The sequence below is a fragment of the Silene latifolia genome, chromosome 11 (genome assembly GCF_048544455.1).
Source record: "Silene latifolia isolate original U9 population chromosome 11, ASM4854445v1, whole genome shotgun sequence".
NCBI lineage: Eukaryota > Viridiplantae > Streptophyta > Magnoliopsida > Caryophyllales > Caryophyllaceae > Silene > Silene latifolia.
The window spans coordinates 110,725,326-110,749,621 of NC_133536.1; the positions used below are offsets into that span (position 1 = coordinate 110,725,326).

General features: G+C 36.8%; 1 non-coding gene across 1 annotated transcript; it reads left to right on the forward strand.

The window, feature by feature from the left end:
- Positions 1-13,639: 13,639 nt before the first annotated feature.
- On the forward strand, positions 13,640-13,746 carry LOC141616296 (small nucleolar RNA R71). The gene has a single exon (XR_012530652.1). It is a non-coding gene; the product is annotated as a small nucleolar RNA R71 (small nucleolar RNA).
- Positions 13,747-24,296: the final 10,550 nt, after the last annotated feature.

Consider the following 24,296-nt stretch of genomic DNA (forward strand, 5'->3'; position numbering starts at 1 on the left):
GTCTTTCTCGAAACATTTTCGAAATTTTTAACCTAAGTTTTGAACATTATGAGTGTCATGGTATTTTTCCAGAATGTTCATGAGTTTGAATTTCAGATTTTAAAATTATTTGGAATTATTATAATTTAATTTGGAGTTTATAGTTTAATATTTTATTTTTTCGGTCGATAATGAACAATATTTAGAAATCAAGTTGAATTATTGTCAAAATGTTAGTGAAGACTAAGTTTTGAGTCCTAAGAAAGTTAGGGTAATTAACTTGAACATAAATATGAATTTATGTAACTTTTTGTGATTTTAATAAGTTAAATCACGCAAATCCATAAAAACCATTGTAATATACGATATTGGCTCTTAAAAGGCGATTTAGCATAAAATGAAGCATGTTCATACATATTATAATGCTGCATTTTATTTATGATTGTCATAATTTTGATTTATATAATTTTTGAATTATGTAATTTTACTTAGTATGGCCTTAGTTTTTTAATTGGTATTACCCGGAATGTTTGGGAATATCGATACGGTTGTAATTATTGTGATCTCGTATCACCATTTTGTAATTTAATAGATTTAATTTTTATTACAAATGTATAATAGGAAATTATGTAATTCTATTTATTATTTGTAATTTCCCGGAGTTTCCATGAAGACGGTGTTACCTCAAGATGCGTGCCAAGACCGAAGTTCAAGGGACCAAGGGAGTTGGTTTCCGAATTTGTAATAGTTTATTAGATTTACTATTTAAGGAAGGCCATACTAGGACTTTATTTTTATGCTTTGCATTTTATTTATATGTTTGCATGCATCGCTAAATCGCCATAACTAAACATGCATTTTATTTAATCGAGTCATCGACCGTGTCAATTATAATTATTGTACTTCACCGCTTTAGTTCACTTAAAACGTGATAGATAATAAATTGACATGACCTCTCGCTAAATTAATAATTGAGATATAGCCTTACCAAATAGTAGAACCCATGAAGTACCAATTTCATAAGGGAGTTAAGCCGGCTTCACCGTAATACAAACCTTGTTACGTTGGCGAAGTGGGGTAGTAAAATGTTATTACATCGAAATTTGAATTGAGCTCAACGGAAGTATTCGTGACCGTAGTCGCATGTGTTCCGGGCTAAAGATAAATATTAGAGTAATTTTATCGATCGAGAGTTCTAGAAGTAGAATCGATTAAGGAGTTAATCCACCAAGTTATATTGATAAGGGATGAGTCGGCTCACCGTGCCCGAATTAATATGAATTTGGATCTCGGGATCATTTATCATAGTTGGGTAGAGGTCACTATGTAAATGTTTTACTTGTTAAATTATTTACAAGTATTATTATAGCGATAAATGTTTTGTTTTTCATTATTCCGTTATCATATTGTTCTAATTCTTTACCTCAAATTATATACGATATCATTTCGATTTTAGTTCAAATCTCCATTAAAACATCGTAACTAAAGACAAAATTTTGAATTTTCTTCTAAAAACCTAATATTAACCATTGCAAGGATCTCTTGTGAAGAGTATAGATAAAAGTTATTCGTGATCAAAAGGGTTTTTGATTCTTGACTAACATATCTACTTACAATGGATTGTTTCTCATGTCCTTAATTGAGTTAATTACTTTGAAACGTTAAATCATTTTGGTGACTAGATTTGTTAGAAATCGAAATTGACCAAAATACCGCAACCACTTCAATGGAAGTTTTAAGACTAAACGAATGAATTGAAGAGTAGTCTTCATGAAATTAAATTTTGCTTCTCCAAGCAAAGACTCATTGAAATGAGTGGGAGCATTCTCTTAACCGTTAAGAAAATAACGAGGCTCAAAGAAGTAAAATTAGAATGGAATTGATACAAGGTAATGATAAAAATAAAGTTATTGAGAATAACGATACTAAACCTATCAAACCCAACCGATAAAATTTCCATTTTGGAAGTGTTGGACATTGATACAAGGTAATGATAAAAATAAAGTTATAATAAGAATGAATTGTTTATTATAAATACAAGAAGTTGTGATTTATAATTATATAACCATTTTAAGTAATTGTAATTGTGAATTACTAGTTAATTTTTGTATGTGATTTATTTCATTTATGATTTTTAATTTGTTAAAAAATGCATTATTCAAATGGCATGTCTAGTAACATGTCCAATTGTGACACAATACAAATTAACAAATTGACAAAACTTAAAATGGACCCATTTTATATGGGTATGCCGTGTGAGTGTAAGGAGGTTGGTAAGATTATGATTTAATTGGTGCTCTAATTGAGAATTAGGCATAATGATTATGTTTCTTATAGACCTAAGCCTAACCCTACACTATGTGTCTTGAGAAGAAAAAATGTGTGCAAGTATTGGGCACTCTACCCTTGGCAAAGCCGTGGCCTCCCCCCTTTTATGTACTCAAGAAGTGTATTTTTCACTCACTAGTTCATTCTTATGAGTTTTAATTAGAGAAAAACCAAAACCTCTCTTGTTTTTTGTTGTTGAACAAAATTGATAAACTTACATAAATCTCTAATATTATTAACATATTACTAGAAGTAGTAATCACTTAATATTAGTAATTTTAAGGGAACAAATATTAATTCTAGTAATCAAATTAATATTTGTATTAAGAGTGATTTTCTTGGTACAATCCTTGAGGACAAATTCTAAATTGAATCTTGTTCATCCATTTGGAAAGATCAAGAATTAAGTAAGGTAGGAGACCTTACTAGTGCCCTAATAGCCGAAAATACATTTGTAAGGGACCGATTTTCTTCACTCTTATATTTTGTTTTGCATGCATAAGATCTTGAATTAATTTTATGACTAAATTAATTAATCACATATTCAATATGTAAACTAATGAGATTAACGAATCCTACAAGTTCAAGTACCATAAAGTCATAAGGGATGACTAGTCGATCACATAGGCAGACTGTGAGGGACACTCTGTCGGGCTTATGACAGCTTATAGAGTTCTGGCAAAAAGTTTTTAGCCTGGTCGTGGCGAGAGCTACTATGGTATTCTTATGAGTCGATTCTTTAACTAATGACTGTTTGGCCAAGGTGGCATAGTTTCAGAGTAACTTTGATTTATGTTCCTACGACCTTCGTAAATGGGGTCAAATGGGCTTATTTTGGGTTATGATGAGCTGTGGCTAGTCGAAGGGAATAGTGCGATAGGAATTGTCCACCCCCTTGTCAAGGTTAAAACAATATCTCAGGGCCACTCGAGGAGTAATTAGCTGGAAATGCGTGGCCACGCTCGGAAGGTATATACGGTAGATGATTCCGGTCAATCAGTTATTCTACAAATCGAGGAAACCACTCTCGATATGATCACTTGAAAGTACGACTTGAAAGACACCTTGCATTGAGTGGGAGATAGTAATAGGACAAGAGAATTGGTGACGCACACTTGTCGAGGACAAGTGGGAGATTGTTGGAGTAAGTGACCTCGACAATAATGCGATCACATTGTTAATCATATTGAGATCACGTGTTTAAATTTCATATTAAGAATACATGAGGGAAAGTTATACTTCTTAGTCAACTGGTCCACACATATCGGTAATGATTGGCTAACTAGAGTTTGATATTACTGTCGTACGACGGTGGTGAACAGTTGATCCCCTAAGGTCATACCAATAGGGTAATGCTCTTAATTGATTATTTAATTAATCGTATGCCGATACTGGTTAATTAAATTCCTTAAAATTGACGAGTGATTTTGTGAGTTAAATTACGTGTCTTATTGTAATTTGATTAAATAAGATTCGGTCTAAGTAATCGAATTGTTTTATTGCTTAGATTAAATTATTGTTTATGAAACAATTAAAATATAGAATGAATTGCCTATTATAAATATAAGAAGTTGTGATTTATAGTTCTATGACCCATTTTAAGTAATTGTAATTGTGAATTACTAAGTTAATTTTGTATGTGATTTATTTCATTTATTTAATGATTTTTAATTAGTTAAAAATGCATTATTTAAATTACATGTTCTAGTAACATGACCAATTGTCACACTATACAATTTTACAATTGACAAACTTAAAATGGACCCTCATTATATGGGGTGTCGTGTGACATAAGAGAGGAAGGGGGTTGTGTGCCTTAAAATGTTTATGTTAGTGGGTAACATAATGATTGACCCTAAAAATAGGTTTGCATGCCTACCACTCATTGAGAAGAGAAACAACAAAAGTTGTTGGGCACTCTAACCCTTCCAAAAATCGGTGCCCTCTCCATGAGGCACTCAAGTAGTGTGCTCTTCTATTATTCATTCATTCTACAACACAAAGATATATGTGATATATTGAGAGTGTGTCATAAGAACTCTATACTTCGAGAAAGAAAAAGAGAGCAAAAAATCTCACAAAACTCTTCCTCTTGACGAAATTTTCAAGAGCAAAATACAAATTATTTTGTGTCAATTTTTAAGGTAGTTTTATTAATACTACTCTCATATTAATTTAAACTATTAAGGGTATTATCTTGGTACAATATTTAGGGAGAGATTCTATACTTGAATCTTGTTCATCCATAAGGAAAGCTCAAGAACTAAGTAAGGTAGGTGACCTTACTAGTGCCCAAATATCCGAAATTTCATATGTAAGGAACCGATTTTCTCCTTACTCTTTTATTTGTTTTGCATGCATAAGATCTTAAATTAATTTTATGAGTAAATTAATTATTCACATATTCAATATGTAAAGTAATGAGATTAATGAATCCCAACATTATGGATTGTTTGGGTGGAGCTGCAGTTGCTATTTCAGATGATTTGATCGGCTCTATCATTCGGGTGGTTATTCTTTTCCTTGGGGGTAGATGCCCGCGGGTTCTGGGGAGTATATTGCTAGTGCTCCGCTCACCCCGCTTGTTAAACCAGGCGGGGGCACTGTTTGGAGGCGGCTGGTCTCTAAGGTAGGAGCTGTTATGATTGGACCATCTTTGGGTAGTTATTTCGAGGGACTTCAGTATGGGGTTGGGGTTTTCATTGGAGGAGAGGCTATTCTTCATGCCTTGAACCGGTTAGTTGAGGCTCTTGGTGGCGAAGTTGGGCTTTCCATGTTGTTGGTTGATTTTCAGAATGCCTTTGGTCGGACTCTCTTGGAGCTTAGATTTCGGTTACTTGTCGTTAGGAGCACCTAGACCAAAACAATATTTATAACTTCACAAACAACTCTACTATTAGTAAAGAGGCAAGTAAAGGTCGGATCCCAAGGGACGGGTATTGATGTAGGATTTTCGATTGCAAGTAGCGGTGTCTAGGGGTGTCACAATTTGGGTTGAGATAAGAAGATCACTAAACTAAATAGCAATAAAAATAAACAAGCAAGATGATTAAAATGAGATGTAAACAATTGATTAAAAGCACTAGGGTGTCATGGGGCCATAGGGGATTCATGGGAATTGATCATACAAACATTATCTCAAATTATAAGCAAGCAATTATTGTTGTGATGGATCGAGTTGGTTTATATCTTAAAATCCTAGGAAGGTTTGGGTCCCGGAGCCGAATCGATTAGATTGTACAACACCTACAAGTCGACTTAATCCTCCCTACTCAACTATATGCATGGTCTAATGAGACTCGAGTTGGTTTATGTCTTACAAGTCACATTAAAAAGGTAAGTGATGGGTAAAAAATGCAAGGATTCATAGGCTCGCATTTCATCAAACATAACATGTGCATAAGTTGAGATCACAACAAGCAAGCAAATAAATTATGAAAACATATTAAATTAAGCATGAATCATCCCCCATGTTGGTTTCCCCTAATTACCCATTAACCCTAGTTAAGGAAACTACTCACTCATTATCAAGTTTATCATGTTAACAAGGTTGTCAATCATATTAACAAAGCAAAACATGATGAATAAATGAAGATGATTAACAATAATTAAAAAGGGATTAAGAGAGTTATACCTAATGATGATTCCAAAATAATAATGCAAAGAATAATAGAAGTACTTGATGATTGATGGAAGGTTGTCAATCTCCCAATAAACCCAAATAATCTTCAATTACCCATAATAAAAGATGAACAAAAGAGAAATTAAGGAAATGAGATTTGTATTAATATTTGATTAGAAGTTGTTTATAAGATTAAGATGAGATTATAATGATATAAACTATACTAAAGATTGATAAGAAGAACATGATTAATTTAATTAGACTAATGGGGTATTTATAGTGGGGATTAGGTACACAAATTAGGGTTTACTAAGGGCTTAAATGACGATTAAGTCCTTGAGGAATCGCTCCTCTCAGAAAAGATGCGAGTCTCCTTTTTGCTAGTCTTCCGAAAATATGCGTATCTTCAATGGAGGGAAGAAGAGGACGTGTGGGCCTGTAAGACAATCCGAGCGTCCAAGGGTCGGAACGAGCGGATTCTGGAGTGGCTGGACGGGCGGATTGATGCTTGGCCGAGCGGATTGGGGCGGGGTTGGATGGGCGTCCCTATGGCAAAGACGCTCGTATCCTTGAAGTGTTGGACGAGCGTCCTGCCTGGTTGGACGAGCGGATCTCGTCCCAGCCTTTCTTTTCTTCTTTTCTTCCTCTCTTCTTCCAATAATCCTCCGGGATTTAGTCGGAGATGCAAGGATTTCTTCATCATTGCCCATCTACTATAATATGTACAAAGGCCTTCTAGTCTTGTCTTCTCTTTGATGCTTGGTCATTAAATTCGATCAATTTAGCTCTATTTTTCCATGAAAATGCAAGGTTTGCACTCCTCTCCTACCAAGGAAATAAAACCTCAAAGAATATGCAAAACAAAGGACTAAAGATAGTAAATGACCCAAATATGCACTAAAAAGCATAGGAACGAGGCTAATTCGGGGACTAAATATGCTCAAATAATGGTCACATCAAATATCCCCAAATCGAACCTTTGCTCGTCCTGAGTAAAAAGGTGACAAAAACTAGGACCCTTATTTAAACTATCCTACTAACATAGCCGACATGAGACAGTTAGCGGGTCTCACTCCGCCCCTTCAACTCACAACAAGACAACCATGAGGTAGGATGCCTTCTTGCAAGGCAAAGTGGGTCTTGCCAAAATGGCGACACATCCAAACATTAAAGCACACAAGATCAAGTAATGGATGCATCTACAAAAGAATAGCCACTTTCCTCATCTAAGTGGCGGAAATTATCTAAATGGGAAGCAATTCAAGGGTACACACTCCTTCATAGATTCAATTTCTTCAAACTACTAAGCCTAGAAGGATACCAATAAATCACCTCCAAGTTGTGTCAAGCTAGGGTACCTTTGTCCTCAATCGTTAAATGCTTTTGTCAAGAATAGACTCCTTATGGTGTTAGAAACACTGGAGGATCGCGGAATTCCCCCTCTTGCCTAGACAAGAAGAAGGGTCGTCCCCTCTCTACCATGCACAAAAATAAATACGATGGATAATGGGATCGATAGTATTTGAGTTTCATTTGGGAGTTTGCTTTTGTTGTTTTGTTTTTCCCCCCAATTTCTTGTGGCATATAACATTTGAGAACAATTTCTTTTTGCCATTTCTTTTGATTTTTGGCATTTCAATACTTGACAATTTTTCAACTTTTTGCATTTTCTTTTGAACATTTTCAAAGTCACCCCATATGTAGTGAGGGTGCTTATTTTTGAAGCATAGGAGTTTTCATTTTTGTTACTCCTCTTTTCTTTTGATGCAATTGCAAACTTTTTCTTTTTCTTCTCATTTCTTGAACTCAAATTTTTGAACAATTTTTTTTTGTGCCTATTCCCTTTGATGACAAAATGTATGGTAGAACATGGATGAATGATGGTTGCATGGTTTCAAGGGTCACCTTGGAATAAACGGTAGCCAAGGAGTTATCACACCACAAGGTACTCTTGACTAGGCCTTAATCCATGGGTCAAAGGATATTAGCATGACACATCCTAGGGTGTTTTACAAGTATTCTAACATACAAAGTCTTAAGAAGAAAAAGCATCTACTAGGGCCTATATACACTTGTCAAGCTTCCCAAGTAGACGGTTTCACAAAAATTTTCTAACATGCAAACTACATGCCATGATGCAACTAACATTTATACATCCTAATGCATATGCTTCTACCAACTAGTATGCCAAATAATCTAAATGCAATCCTAAATTCACATTGTTTTTACTGCATCAATCAAAATAAAACCACATAGTCTTTAACATAAAGAGGAAAAAGGAGATTGGAAAGATCATACCATGCGGTCTTCAATATCCTCATGTCTCAGATGTGGCGTAGTCAATCAATGTGAACAAGGGTAAACAAACACAATATATACAATAATATATACAAGACTACACTAACAAGGAATGAACATGTTTTTGATTTTTTCAATTTTTCAATTTATCCTTGGATTTTTCGAAATTTGTGATTTTTTTTTGGATTTTGAATAAAAGTCAAGTTAGAATTTCCCATCCCCACACTAGTATGGGCATTGTCCTCAATGGCCAATACGATAGGAAATTAAGCAAGCATGATGCATGATTTCTAAACTAAATGCAAACTATACTAAACTACACTACATGATGCATGTGTTTTTGTTATGGCGGAGAGCATAATTTAAATTAGCTCCCGATGCATATGCATGGACTTTCCTAAACCAAAATAGACATTATTTCTAATGTCTTGAATTTCGGGGTAGTTCATGCACATGGAATGCAATGCATGAAACTACAAATTGTCATTTTGGATTTTACAAGTTGGGAACAATGAAAAGAACACCTTAATGAAGCCAAGGTGTTAGTCCTCCATGTTTCTAGGACTCCACAAACAAATGATCAAAATAAAATAAAGAAAACAAAAGAAGTAGACAAACCATAAGAGGGGTGAAAGAATGTAGGAGCCTCCAAGGTTTGCTAATCCTCCATCATATCATCATTATCATCATATTCCTCTATAGATGTGGAATCATCTCCACTCCCGGCCGACTTTCACTTCCTTGCTCTTCCTCACTTTCCTCTTCTTGAGCTTCTCCTTCTTGAACACTTTCTTGACCCTCTTCTTCTTCACCTTCTTCATCAACATTATCCTTATCAACATTATCCTCTCCACCCGGTCTTCCACCACTAGAGGTGCTAGGAAAGAAAACTTCCCTATCCGCCCAACTAGGCAAAGGACATGATGGATCAAGAAGTCCTTGCCTAGCTAGATGTAGGAGGGGCGGATATTGGGCCTTGTAAGCATCCACTCTATCATTGTAAGCTTGCTTGTGCATTTCCCTCATGAGTAGAGTCATGTAATCATTTCCTACCTCGACATCCTTGGGTTTGAACTCGTGATACTCAAATGGGTAGGGTGGTGTGACAATGGAGGAGGAGGGCTCGTCAATCTCGCCTCTTTGTTGTTGAATAATATACTCGGTCTCCTCGGAGAGTGGAAGAAGGTAGTTCGGTCGGTGAACACTCAATCGGCAAATCTTTGAAGGCAAAGTGAAGGATCTAGCTTCATTGGTTAACAACCCATATTTGGTGTCAAGAGGATCATGCTTGACCCACTTGAACTTGTGAATCATGGTGTCCATATCAATGAGATGGCCTCCTTTAACCGCCACATAAGTGTTGTCTTTGTTGAAATTTGGGTTAAAGTGCTTGGCCAAATGGGTAACTAGTCCTCCATTTACAATGAAAGCGGTGCCCTCTTTACCACAATCGACATTAAGCCATCGTTCAACCAAAAGTCTTAGAGCATTATATGGCTTAGTGAATTCCCTTCCTATGTTCAAGGCCGACTCAAGAAGAACATAATCGAGCTTGGTAAGATGATTAGTGCCATTTCTTGCTATCAAAGTATTCCCAATGACCTTATGCCACACTCTAATGCCCGGATAGTGGACTAATAGAGCACGACAATCATGAAAGCGCACAAATTTCTTTTCGGAAATTGCCTCCCAAAGAGGAGCGGGGTCATACTTGTCGGGGAGCTTTCTATATTTCGGGGTATCGCTAAGGCCTAAAATCTTACTCAATTCGCCATAAGTGATGCATCTATCAACATTTGCAAGACGAAATTTGATGTGGGTTCTAGTCTCCACCCTTGTGACATTCAAGGAACTCAAAATTTCCAAGGTGAGGGAGGGGTATGTCAATTCTTTCATGGTAAACAATTTACCCAATCCCATAGCCTCAAACAAGGTTTTGGTTTGTTCAAGAACACCCAACTTTGTCAAAGCATCTTCACAAATAAATTTTGTAGGCATAATGGTCTTCTTAGCAAAGAGAACAAATTTATCCCTATGAGAGTCGGAAGTGAAAATTACCTCCGGATAATTGGAGAATTGCTCAATGACCGGAGTTGTTGATGTTGTAGCTTCCATAGGGGGACCTTGTTGAACCTCCAACCTTGCCTCATGGACTACCAATGCCTTTCACAATTGTTTTGCTTGAAGAGTTTCTTGCCTTTTTGAAAGTGTCTTCTTTGGGGGTGCCGTGTTACCTCCTTTAGTTCTTGCCATTCTTGATTACACCAAAGAAAGATTGAAATCTCCAATTTTTAGTTATGCCCAAATCGATTTAAGATGAAATAATGTTGCCTTGTATCTTAAAAATCGACTCAAAAGTTGAAGATTTTGGTGTTTGAATCAATTGTTGTTGCAAAAGGAGTAATTAATTTTTGTTGTGAGGAAGTTTGGATTTGATTTTGTTGAATTTGGTTAAGGAAATTTGGTTTTGTTGATGTAGAGGATGAGGGTTTTTGGGTAGTGCTTAGTGTTTGAATGTAGAAGAAATGAAAATGGATGAGGGAAAAAGGGTTTAAAAGACCCGTTATTTTTGAAACATCAGCAGGGGACGAGTGGACCAAGGGCTGGGACGCTCGGATTCTTCGTGTTTTGCCTCAGGAAATAACGCCACAGGACGAGCGTCTTTCAGCAAGGACGAGCGGATTTTTTAATTTGGGACGAGCGTCTTCCTGGACGGACGCTCGGATTCTGTTACAGGGAGATACTTTAAAAATCAACAGCAGAAAGACGAGCGTCTTTTCTATAAGACAAGCGTCCAGAATCAGACGAGCGGATTCTTAATTGGGACGCTCGGATTATGTGACAGACCATTTTTTTTTTAATTCTACAGCTCTGCCAGACGAGCGGATTGTATCTTGGACGCCCGGATTCCTTGACGACGAGCAGATTCCCTTTTAGCCGCTCGGATTCTTCCTTGACCACACGGATTCAGGTCCATCCGTGGGTACTGCATAACCCGTAACATTTTTATTCTTCAATCCTCATGTTCTTCATTGTAGGGGCACTACAAAGGCATGAATGGCCTAGGCAATTGCTATCCCCACACTAAGTCAAAGCACTACACATTAATGAAATCATAAGTCCCTCCCTCACTTCTCTCAAAATGATGAATATCTTGATCAAAGCACAAAAATATAAATCCAAAAATGACAAAGAATGCAATGTAAAAATTTAAATGCAAGTTAGGGAGTTAGAATATTTATAAACGGTGGTTTAGGGAGGACTCCACCAAACTCTCATCCAATATGAGATGTCAAGGGGGCATGTTCAAGGTGTTGTTGATGTTACTCAACACCTTGAAGAAGTAGTCGAAAGCTTGTTCATTGTCATGATAAAGATCCTCAATAGATCTTTGCACTCGTTGTTCTTCGTGATGGTCTTGGTTCATAGCATTACCAATGTAGGGATTAAATATCCCTTCGAACTCATCATCCCAAAGACCGCAAACTTCGTCTACTTGATCATTAAAAATTTCTTGAGTTGATAGAGACAACTCTCCTTCTTTCTAGTTTTGGCCAATGAGGCCATCCTCTTCACTTTTCATCGGTGAGCTTTTCAAGCTCTTTTTGTTGCTATTCCCTTGTCATTGAATGGAGCATCATCAATTTTCTTTTTCCATTGGAATTCCGACTTCTTGTTATCATCCTTCCGGCTATAGTGATCAACCATAAAGCATGGCTCATGCAATCGGGGAGCTCTCATGGTCTTGTCAAGATTGAAAGTTATGGTCTCATCTCCCACTTCTAGAGTAAGCTCTTTATGCTTCACATCTATCACCGTACCCGCGGTGTGCAAGAAAGGTCTACCTAGGATGATCGGAATATTGGAGTCTTCATCCATGTCAACAATGACAAAGTCCACCGGGATGAAGAATTTGCCAATTCGCACGGGAACATCCTCCCATATCCCTAACGGTGTCTTCGTCGATCTATCGGCCATTTGGAGTGTGATGTTGGTACATTTAAGCTCTCCCATCCCAAGCCTTTTACTCACCGAATACGGCATAACACTCACGCTTGCTCCTAGATCACACAAAGCCTTGTTTATCGTGGTGTCGCCAATGGTACACGGTATTGAGAAGCTTCCCGGGTCTTTAAGTTTCGGAGGTGAACTCCCTTGAAGGATTGCACTAGTCACCTTAGTGAAGGCGATAGTTTCAAGCTTCCGGATCGACTTCTTTTTCGTAAGGATGTCCTTCATGTACTTTGCATAGGCCGGCACGTGATTGATTAATTCCGTGAAAGGAATTGAGACTTCCAAATCCTTCACAATTTCCATGAATTTTCCAAGTTGGTCATCGAACTTAGGCTTAGCTTGACGACTTGGGAATGGAAGTCTAATCACAATGGGCTCCTTCTCCTTGGCCTTTTCTTCATTTTTCTTTGAAACTTCTTGTTTTGTTGGTTCATTTTCCTTAGAGTTTTGCACAACTCCTTCTTTGTCACTAGCTTCCACAACTTCATCCTAAACTTGCTTCTTTGGTCCTTCATATCTCGTACCACTGCTCAAGTGGATGGCACTAACCGTTTCATGTCTTGGGGGATTACCTTGAGGTGGTAATTGCCCCTTTTGTCTTTGAGAGTTTGAAGATGTTAGTTGGGTCAATTGAGTTTCCAACATTTTTGTGTGGGCTATGATGTTGTTATGGTGATGTCTTTTGTTTGGCTATCTTTTGGCATTTGAGTGAAAAATTCTTGTTGATTCTTTTGCATTCGGAGGACCTCTTTTTGAACATCAAAACCTTGGTCATTTTGTTGATTGTATGGAGTTTGATTTTGATAACCTTGGTTTTGGTTGTAAAAGGGTCTTTGATTTTGGTTTCTCATGGGAGGTGGGGTGTATGTTTGTTGAGGGTTTTGACCATTTTGGCTTTTGTATGAGAGATTTGGGTGGAATTTGGTGTTTTCATTGTAATAATTGGAATAAGGGGTACCACTCTTGTATGCTTGAAAAGCATTCACTTGTTCATTTGTTCCCCTACATTCACTTTGGTCATGTCCCAAAGTTCCACAATTCTCACATATCCCACTTGGGATTGATGAAGATGCTATCATGGCATTAACATGATGCTTTGGTGATTTTGAGGCTTCTTCAAGTTTAGCCATAGCCTTTTCAAACTTCAAGTTGATGGTATCAATATGAGCACTAAGTTGAGCACCCAATTGAGTAATAGAGTCCAATTCATGCTTTCCTCCTCTAGTAGCCTTGCGAGGTCTACTATATTGTGAATTATGGACCGCCATTTCCTCAATCTTGTTCCAAGTTTGATTATCGTCAACTTCGGTGAACATACCATTTGATCCCATGTTGAGAATATTTCTTGAGTCTTCATAAAGACCATTCCAAAATTGTTGTACCAAGAACCACTCGCTAAGTCCATGATGAGGACATGAGCGACAAATTCCTTTGAACCGCTCCCAAGCTTCATACAAAGATTCTTCATCCCTTTGCTTAAAACCCGTAATTTGAGCTCTTAGCATGTTAGTCTTTTCCGGAGGGTAGAATTTTTTGTAGAAAGCTAGAGCCAACTTCTTCCAAGAGTAGCCTTATCAAGGCTTTTCAACCATTGTTTTGCGGTGCCAATTAGAGAAAACGGGAATAAGACCCATCGAATTTGGTCTTGAGTTACACCGGTTTGTGAAATCGCATCACAATAGTCACAAAAAGTCTCCATGTGAGAGTGAGGGTCTTCACTAGGCATCCCCCCAAATTGGCTTCTTTCGACTAATTGGATAAATGCGGATTTTGAAATGAAATTTCCGGTTAAGTGTTGTGGTGGGGGAGTTCCATTGGGTAGGTTCTCCTCGGTTGGTACGGAATGTGATGAAAATTTAGGCATTGTGGGTTGATTTTGTGTTGGATTTTGTGTTGGGTTCTCCTCACCTTCTTTTGCAAAAGGGTTGATGAACTCAATAGTATTTGGTTGAATATCTACAACCTCACCAATACCTCTCAAAGTACCTCTAGAAAGTCTTCTATTGGTTGTCAAAGTCCTTTCAATTTCGTGATCAATGGGTAACAAATTACCTTGTGATCTTCTAGACATGCAAAATATCAAACAACTCGAAAACAATTAGAACAAACCTTGAGAAGTTTTACTTCCCCAAGGCAAAGAAAGACACAACTAATAACAATCTAAGAAAATCAAATCAAGTTAACACCGTCCCCGGCAACGGCGCCATTTTTGGTCGGACTCTCTTGGAGCTTAGATTTCGGTTACTTGTCATTAGGATCACCTAGACCAAAACAATATTTATAACTTCACAAACAACTCTACTATTAGTAAAGAGGCAAGTAAAGGTCGAATCCCAATGGACGGGTATTGATGTAGGATTTTCTATTGCAAGTAGCGGTGTCTAGGGGTGTCACAATTTGGGTTGAGATAAGAAGATCACTAAACTAAATAGCAATAAAAGTAAATAAGCAAGATGATTAAAATGAGATGTAAACAATTGATTAAAAGCACTAGGGTGTCATGGGGCCATAAGGGATTCATGGGAATTGATCATACAAACATATTCTCAAATTATAAGCAAGCAATTATTGTTGTGATGGATCGAGTTGGTTTATATCTTAAAATCCTAGGAAGGTTTGGGTCCCGGAGCCGAATCGATTAGATTGTACAACACCTACAAGTCGAATTAATCCTCCCTACTCAACTATATGCATGGTCTAATGAGACTCGAGTTGGTTTATGTCTTACAAGTCTCATTAAAAAGGTAAGTGATGGGTAAAAAATGCAAGGATTCATAGGCTCGCATTTCATCAAACATAACATGTGCATAAGTTGAGATCACAACAAGCAAGCAAATAAATTATGAAAACATATTAAATTAAGCATGAATCATCCCCCATGTTGGTTTCCCCTAATTACCCATTAACCCTAGTTAAGGAAACTACTCACTCATTATCAAGTTCAGCATGTTAACAAGGTTGTCAATCATATTAACAGAGCAAAACATAATGAATAAATGAAGATGATTAACAATAATTAAAAAGGGATTAAGAGGGTTATACCTAATGATGATTCCAAAATAATAATGCAAAGAATAATAGAAGTACTTGATGATTGATGGAAGGTTGTCAATCTCCCAATAAACCCAAATAATCTCCAATTACCCAAAATAAAAGATGAACAAAAGAGAAATTAAGGAAATGAGATTTGTATTAATATTTGATTAGAAGTTGTTTATAAGATTAAGATGAGATTAGAATGATATAAACTATACTAAAGATTGATAAGAAGAACATGATTAATCTAATTAGACTAATGGGGTATTTATAGTGGGGATTAGGTACACAAATTAGGGTTTACTAAGGGCTTAAATGACGATTAAGTCCTTGAGGAATCGCTCCTCTCAGAAAAGATGCGAGTCTCCTTTTTGCTAGTCTTCCGAAAATATGCGCATCTTCAATGGAGGGAAGAAGAGGACGTATGGGTCTGTAAGACAATCCGAGCGTCCAAGGGTTGGGACGAGCGGATTCTGGGGTGGCTGGACGGGCGGATTGATATTTGGCCGAGCGGATTGGGGCGGTGTTGGACGGGCGTCCCTATGGCAAAAACGCTCGGATTCTTGATGTGTTGGATGGGCGTCCTGCGTGGATGGACGAGCGGATCTTGTCCCAGCCTTTCTTTTCTTATTTTCTTCCTCTCTTCTTCCAATAATCCTCCGGGATTTAGTCGGGGATGCAAGGATTTCTTCATCATTGCCCATCTACTATAATATGTACAAAGGCCTTCTAATCTTGTCTTCTCTTTGATGCTTGGTCATTGAATTCGATCAATTTAGCTCTATTTTTCCATGAAAATGCAAGGTTTGCACTCTTCTCCTACCAAGGAAACAAAACCTCAAAGAATATGCAAAACAAAGGACTAAAGATAGTAAATGACCCAAATATGCACTAAAAAGCATAGGACGAGGCTAATTCGGGGACTAAATATGCTCAAATAATGGTCACATCAGCCTTCAACTTGGTTGACCGTGATGTCATGTTATGTGAGGTACGTCGTCACTGCCCTATTATCTCCCGGTGGGTGGATTTTTGTTATTCGAGTCCACCTAGGTTATATCGTGGGGAACATTCCTTATGGTCTTGTCAGGGAGTCCAACAGGGATATCCCTTGGCTCCTTTGCTTTTCGCTTTGGTGTTACACCCCTTGGTGTGTAAGATCCGGGACTCTTTCGACTTATGTCTACAGACTTGGTACTTGGACAATGGCACTATCGTTAGTGATACCATGGTAGTGGGGAATGTTCTGGAGCTGATCATGGAGGATGGGTCTCACTTGGGCCTTCATCTTAATATGGGTAAAACCGAGGTTTTTTTGCCTACGGAAGATCCTAGGAGTCGGCTTCCTACTACTTTCCCACCTGATATTTCCAGGCCGTTGCATGGTGTCAAAATTCTTGGTGGTCTTGTTAGTATTTGCCCTCTTTACAGCAGCGAGCTTATATTGAATCGTGTGACCATGACCATAGAGCTTATGGATTCTTTTGCCTAGATTGATGATCCACAATCGGAGCTGATTTTGCTCCGTGCTTGCACTGGTATTTCAAAACTCTATTTTGCTTGACGTACTTGCTCTCCCCAGGTTTTCTAGTCGGCTTAGCTTCCCTTTGATGTGGCACTCCGTTCTAGCCTGGAACGCATTGTCACTACGTCCGGGCCTGGTTTTGGAGACTGGCAGTGGCACCTTGCTACCATCCCCTTTCATTTTGGGAGGCTTGGTGTCTATGATGTTGGGGATGTTCTTCATTATGCCTTCCCGTTTGCAGTCTGTTGGGTTGCAGGCTAAGCTTCTCTGCCCTTCTGGTATTCTGGCGCCTGGACCTACCTTTTATAGTGTTATTAGATTGTTTAATGAGACTACAGATTATGAAATTTTGAGTAACCCGAGTGAGATCGCTGCCCCAAAACTCATGAAGAAATTGGCAGACATATATTTCACGAAGGTTGTTGCTACAACAGAATCTGAGTTCTCTTTGACTTCTCGTCAGGTAGCTTTGTGGAAGTCTCATCATGGTTCCCATGCTTCTGATTGGCCTCGGGCGGTCCCTATTTCTGGGTTAGGGCAGACTATGAACGGGAGGACTTATCAATGTGTGCTTAGTTATCGATTGGATATTTCTTTGTTTTCTGTGCCTGGACCTTGTTCTGCTTGTTCGTGGGTCTTTGATGGGGATATCTTCGGAGATTATGTCGTGTCACGTGCTGATATTGTGGGTATCAAGCATCGGCATAATCTTGTTCGCAACACCCTTTCTGACATCTGGTTCCGCTCTGGGATCTTTGTTGGTAAGGAGGTGGATATTGGTTAGATCGATGGGCATGATAGGCCCCTGCGTCCGGCAGATCTTTTGCTTTATTCTTGGGATAGGGGACGATATGTGTGTGTGTGGATTTGAATGGTTCATCTCCTTTGACTCAGTCCGGGATGTCTGACTTTATGCCCGGATGCGTGGTAGTTGATGCGGCTCAGCGCAAATGTGCCAAGTATCAGAGCTTGTGTGAGGCAGTTGGATATGGTTTCTTACCTTTTTCCTTCTCTTCGTTGGGGGAGTTGGGGACAGATGATGTTGCCTTACTCAAGCGGATTCAGCAATTTTCTGTGTCCCAGGATGTCGGTGCTCGCGCTGCTGCTTTTATTTTTACGAGACTTAGCTTTGTTATTGCTAAGGGAATGGACGCTCAGATTCTATCTCGGCTGCCCACCAATTTCTTGTAAACTTTTGTTTGATTAATAAAAGTTTGCGTTTTTTAAATAATAATAATAATTATTATTATTATTATAATATGTTACAAAATATATTTAGATATTATATGGATGTCCATATATTTCCATATCTTTAGAAGATATTCTCTTATCATATTACGATGTACTCTTATACTATATATACTCCTTCCAATGAATAAAGCTAGATATACTTTCTGGTCTCTACTTTCTCTCTATAACTCTCTATAATTTATAACACGTTATCAGCACGAGTCTCTAACCTATCTTATATTTTATTCATCGAAACGGTATGGCCTTTATGGTTTAATGTTATTCTCACAGACACGACGATTTGTTATTATTTTTAGTCAATCTCTATGTCTGCCGCAAATTTTAATGCTCTATAAACTACAACTATCTATATGCATTCTTGCACGTAACTTGTCTACATGTAATCGAATGGCTAAGTTTTCAACTATTTAAGTTGCTAACCAATTTCCCACATATGCTGACCAACATGAATGATAAAAATCTAGAGGAGGAAACGAAATTTGTAGCCAATTCATCACTTTACATGCTCAATTTGTCTACATGTTATCATTATGTTGTTATTTTATTTTTTATCCGTATTTCGTTTAGACACATCGCAGTATTGTCTTATTATTGTTAATTATTTAATCATATTACAATTAATTTGTTTTATTTTATTGATAGTTTAATCATGTCGAATTTGACCAAACTTGATTTTGCGGCCTTGAATATCTCATGAAGTAATTAGATGCTGAGATGCATCTTAAGTCTTATGCCCTTGGGGATGCTATTAAAGTGGGGAATACAGCATCCGAACAAAATAAGGCCAAGGCCATGATTTTTCTTCGTCGTCATCTCCATGAGGGACTCAAATTTGAGTATTTGACTGTGAAAGATCCTTTGATCTTATGGGAAAATTTAAAGGAGAGGTATGACCATCTTACAAGATTTCAAATCGGTTACAGGATTTTAAATCGGTTACAGGATTTCAAATTTAAAGGATAGGTAATTATTCCTAAAGCAAGATATGACTGGATATAGCTAAGGTTACAGGATTTCAATTCGGTTATTGAGTATAACTCAGCCATGTCCAGAATAACTTCACAGTTAACTTTGTGTGGAGAAAAAGTATCTGACGCGGATATGTTGGAAAAAACATATCAAACCTTTCATAGTTCACAATTGCTCTTTTCGCAGCAATATCGTCATAGAGGTTTTAAAAATACTCTGAACTTATCGCATGCTTATTGGTGGCTGAACAAAATAGCGAAATCCTGCTAAAAAACCACCAGTCCCAAACTACTGGCACTGATCCATTCCCAGCCATGAATGCGACAGTTTCGGGTCCATTCCCTGAAGTGAATGCGATAATGTATGATAATAATCATAAATATTCGGGTCCCACTAGAAGTGATGGCCCTGGACGTGGACGAGGACGAGAAAATTATCAAGGTGGTAGAGGTGGAAAATTTAAAAAGTCGTATTCTCACCAAAAGCATGGTCGATATGAGAAGAATGAAAAAGGCGTTGAAAATTCATGTCACCGCTGTTTAGCAGTACATGCCATTGGGCTTGTACCTTTCGTACGCCTAAACATCTTGTGGATCACTACCAGCAGTCTCAATAAAATAACCAAGGGAAGAATATAGAAGCAAATTTTACTGATGAGCATGACAATTTTGAGACAAATTATGCCGATGGTGATAATTATCTATCTCCCAAATCTGGGGAATATTTGGATTTGGATGACTCATATTTCTTAACTTATGACACTAGTGGAGAAATTGGCCCTGTGATTAGAGATAAAAGTGTCCAGAAATTGGATTAAATTTTATTCGTATTAATGATTAAGTTATTTGTTTTTCCTTCAACTTAGCTATTAGTTTGCTTTCCGATATTATCAAGTGTGTTTGTTACGTTTATTTTATGGATACTACTAGTAATTTTCTTTATGGTAATCGAATTTAATGTTACACCATAATCATATCATCAATTTTTATTACGTACATTGTTTTAATATCACTATCTTGCGAAGTAATATAAATAAGACCATGGTAACATTATACGTAATCGATAGTTTAATACATACATACTACCAAATCCTAGTTGTCACACATCTCTACCACATGAAATTTAAGAAACATGCTGATTAATTGCTAGCGCATAGGACGTCACGTTTGGTGTACTTCGTGCTTTTTTTTTAATTAGTCTAATGCCAACACATGTATTAATTAAAATTAGTATTTTATGATTAGTTGGCTGATCATGTATGTTTTTGTTTCGTCTCTTGAATAGTTAAGGTTGACACCATCATCGTCTCTTGCATACACACGTAACATGTTTACTGTTTATCGATCTTTATAACTTATATATTGATATATGAATGTATAGTGTCGTTTGGATATAATGGTACAGTTTATGTTTACTTATTGTTTTACCCATGTATCCTATTATATGTAATTTATTTTATAACAATTATGAGAGTTACACCTGAAGATGTATACCTCGTGAATGATAAGAGTTTTGTGCAGTTGAATTTCATGCACTAGTAAACCAGAAGTTTACAGATAAAACAACTTTATTGTTTGGCATGACCGGCGTAGTCATCCCGGATCATTAATGATGCGAAAAATCATTGAAAATTAATTTGGTCATTTATTGAAGAACCAGAAGATTCTTCAAACTAGTGATTTTTCATGTGCTACTTCTTCAGAAGGCAAGTTAGTTATTAGACCACCACATACAAAGATAGGGAATGAACCCTTTACATTTGTGAAAAGGATACAAGGTATATATCCGCAGTGGACTATTTAGATATTTTATGGTTTTAATTGATGCATCAACTAAATGGTCACATATTTCATTATTGATAACTCGCAACCTGGCGTTTGCGAGAATACAAGGTTTAATTGCCTATTTCAGCATAGGGGCATGTAATTTTACATAAGGTAGCATTATTTTGCATCAGGCCAACAAGTTATTTACTATAGAAGATTTATTTACAGTCATTTTGACGAGTCAATCTTCCCAACATTAGGAGGAGAAAATAAACAACTGGTAAAAGAGATAAGTTGAAATGAATTATCATTATCTCAGTTAGATGCCTTCACTGATCTAAAAGGCGTGGTAAAATCCCATATACTAGTTGTAAATGTTCCAGCTAAATTTAATGTCCCTGTAGGACTTTTACTTGTAAATGAGTCCAAGGCACGCATGAAGCGTGGTAGACCAATTGGTTCCAAGGAAAAACAATTCTCGAATACAAAAAGGAGCAAAAGTTTATGATGGCAATATTGAGGATAAGATAGCTTTTGAAAAGCCTCTTCAAAGCTTGGAGACATGACTAATGATATTAATCTAAAAGAGATTCAGGTACCTGAAAATAATGATTGTGAAGAGATCTTGATAAATTATGTCATGTCAAGACAAATATGGAACCAAAATGAAATCGACGTCGATAAGTGGTGTTTTAGTATTTAATATAGCGCTTGATATCATGCATGAAAGAAAAAGGAGGATCATGAACCAATGTCTGTTGATCAGTGCTGACATAAAATTTGATTGGCCAAAATTGGAAAGATGCTCTTGAAGCAGAATTTAAATCATTCCTAAACGGGAAGTGTTTAGGCAAGTAATTAATTCACGAACTTAGAGGAGTAAAGCATCTAAGCTAAAAATGGGTATTTGTGCGGAAAAAGAAATGAAAATGGTGAAATAGTCAGATACAATGCTCGTTTTGTTGCACAAGTATACCCAATATATTATTTCTATTAATCTTTTAACAGGGTATAGTTCTTGTCGCACCCAAAGGCATTGGAATTTACTGCTATATTTTCAAGGTACGTATGATATGGGTTTATACTATTTTATTTAAGGCAGAACATAGTTGGTTTTGCAAATGCAGAGTTATTGACAATTCGCGGAGTTGATCCGAAGTGTGTATTCATTATGCGATCTACCTAAAATAAATAAGTCACCAACTATTTTACATGAAGACAATACAACTTGCATTGCTCAACTTAAAGCAGGATTCATCAAGGACATTTTACCAAGGCACTTCCAAGCAAAACATTTCAGAAGCTAATCAATCAACTTGGGTTACGTCGTCTCAAAGATGTCAAGCGATGTTTTGATGAGGGGGAGTAAATACGTGTTGCACTCTTTTTCCCTTAGCCATGATTTTGTCCCACAAGATTTTCCAGGCAAGGTTTTTAACGAGGCAACACCTAATGCGTATTACGGAGATTATTTGTACTCTTTTTCCTTTATTAGATTTTTTGTCCTATAGGATTTTTCTAGTAGAGGTTTTAACGAGGCATTTTCTCCAATGATGGACACCCAAGGGGGAATGTCCATATATTTCCATATCTTTAAGAGATATTCTCTTACCATATTACGATGTACTCTTATACTATATATACTCCTTCCTATGAATAAATCTAGATATACTTTATGGTCTCTACTTTCTCTCTATAACTCTCTATTATTTATTTTAATGAAAGCTACTATTTTTCTTTTAATGAAAGTTGCGCGCATCCTTTTAAAAAAAAAAGTAGTAATAATAATAATAATAATAATAGTAGTAGTAGTAGTAGTAGTAGTAGTAGTAGTAGTAGTAGTAATAGTAATAGTAATAGTAATAGTAAAAATAGTAAAAATAGTAATAGTAATAATAGTAATAATAGTAATAATAATAATTAATAATAATAATAGTATATAATATTATATTATTAGGAATATTTTAAGAAGGTGCGAAATTAGGAAACTAATTAGCGCGTAACATCACTCAGTGAGTTCCGCTTTGCACACTGATTTTCAAACAACTGTCATTTCTTCGTTACTTATCGGAATCAAGCTTGTGACCATGCTTTGGAAAACTAAGACAAAAAGCTTTCACCCAAAGTTAAATGACCCTCATCGTAGATCTACACCTCTAGATATAAATGTTTGAAAATGCCTCTCAAACAACTGTTTGAAAATGCCTCTAAAACAAACGGTCACATTTCCAACTAATAACACATTTGCTCAAGTTTCTTATTATTCTTTCATAGTCTACACAACTCCTAGGCGTACACAAATGGTCCTATTACTATAGAATATGAGGGGTATTATAATCTTTCCCCCTTAAAAGAACTTTGTCCCTGAAATTCACCACAATACCCATCACAAATACCAACACAAGGTCTTTCGCTTTGACAAAATGCTAAATAATTTAGCGGGTATTACAGCTAATAACAATAATAAAAACTATATGATAAAGGAAATGACGAATGAATTAACGATGTAAAGCTAGTATCGAAATTACCGTGATAAAGGAAATAGAACTTAAACTAGAAGAACTCAAATGACAAACTCATATAACTTGAATGGAAAGATTGTATTATTAAGAACAAATGCTTAATGTAAATTGTTTATAACAAAGGAAAGCATAAAGAAATGTAAACTAATCTGAAAACTAGAGTATTGTGTGGTTAAGAGTGTATGAAAAGATGGTAAAAGATGATAAAAGATATCCCCTAATGACGGATTAAGCACCCTTTATATAGTGAAAAAGGGCGAAACGTAAAATTCAATGGGGAAGGTCATCCCGATGTGGGATAGGCCACCCCGATCTAGGACGCAGGATCCTCGCTTTTGTGCCTTAATTCTTTGATTAATTGTCAAATGGCATCCTATGCTCCAACTCAATGCTCTATAATTCCTCGACTTAGAGCATCATTTGGCATCCTATGCTTGCTAGTTGACTTGGTCTTTTGGACTTTGTTTTGGGCTTCTTTTCATTTCTTTTATTGCATCAACCCATGTTCATTTCTTCCATGCTCAGGATTTCTTTGCTCGGAATTCTCCAAAACGCCCTTCCATTTGCATGATCTCATTTCTTTTAACCTCATGAACTTTAGTACTTGTACATTTGACGGGAAAAAGCAACAAATGCTTCATTTCCTACAAAATATAATGAATACAAGCAAAGACACCTAGAACACGGAATTAGCTCACAAATACACTAATAAAAGTGCAATAATCAAATAAAACCGAGCTAAAATAAGGGGTAAAACCGTATATAAATTAGACACATCATAAGGCTAGAATAGGAGCTGTAGTCAGACGCTCCTTCAAGGTTAGGAATGTCGTCGCACAACTATCATCCCACTAGAACTTATTCTCCTTTTTCATCAAAGTAGTCAAAGGCTTGGCTATTTTTGAGAAGTCTTTTACAAACCTCCTATAATAGCCAGCCAACCCCAGAAAACTTCTAATATCACCCACATTCTTCGGTCTTTCCCA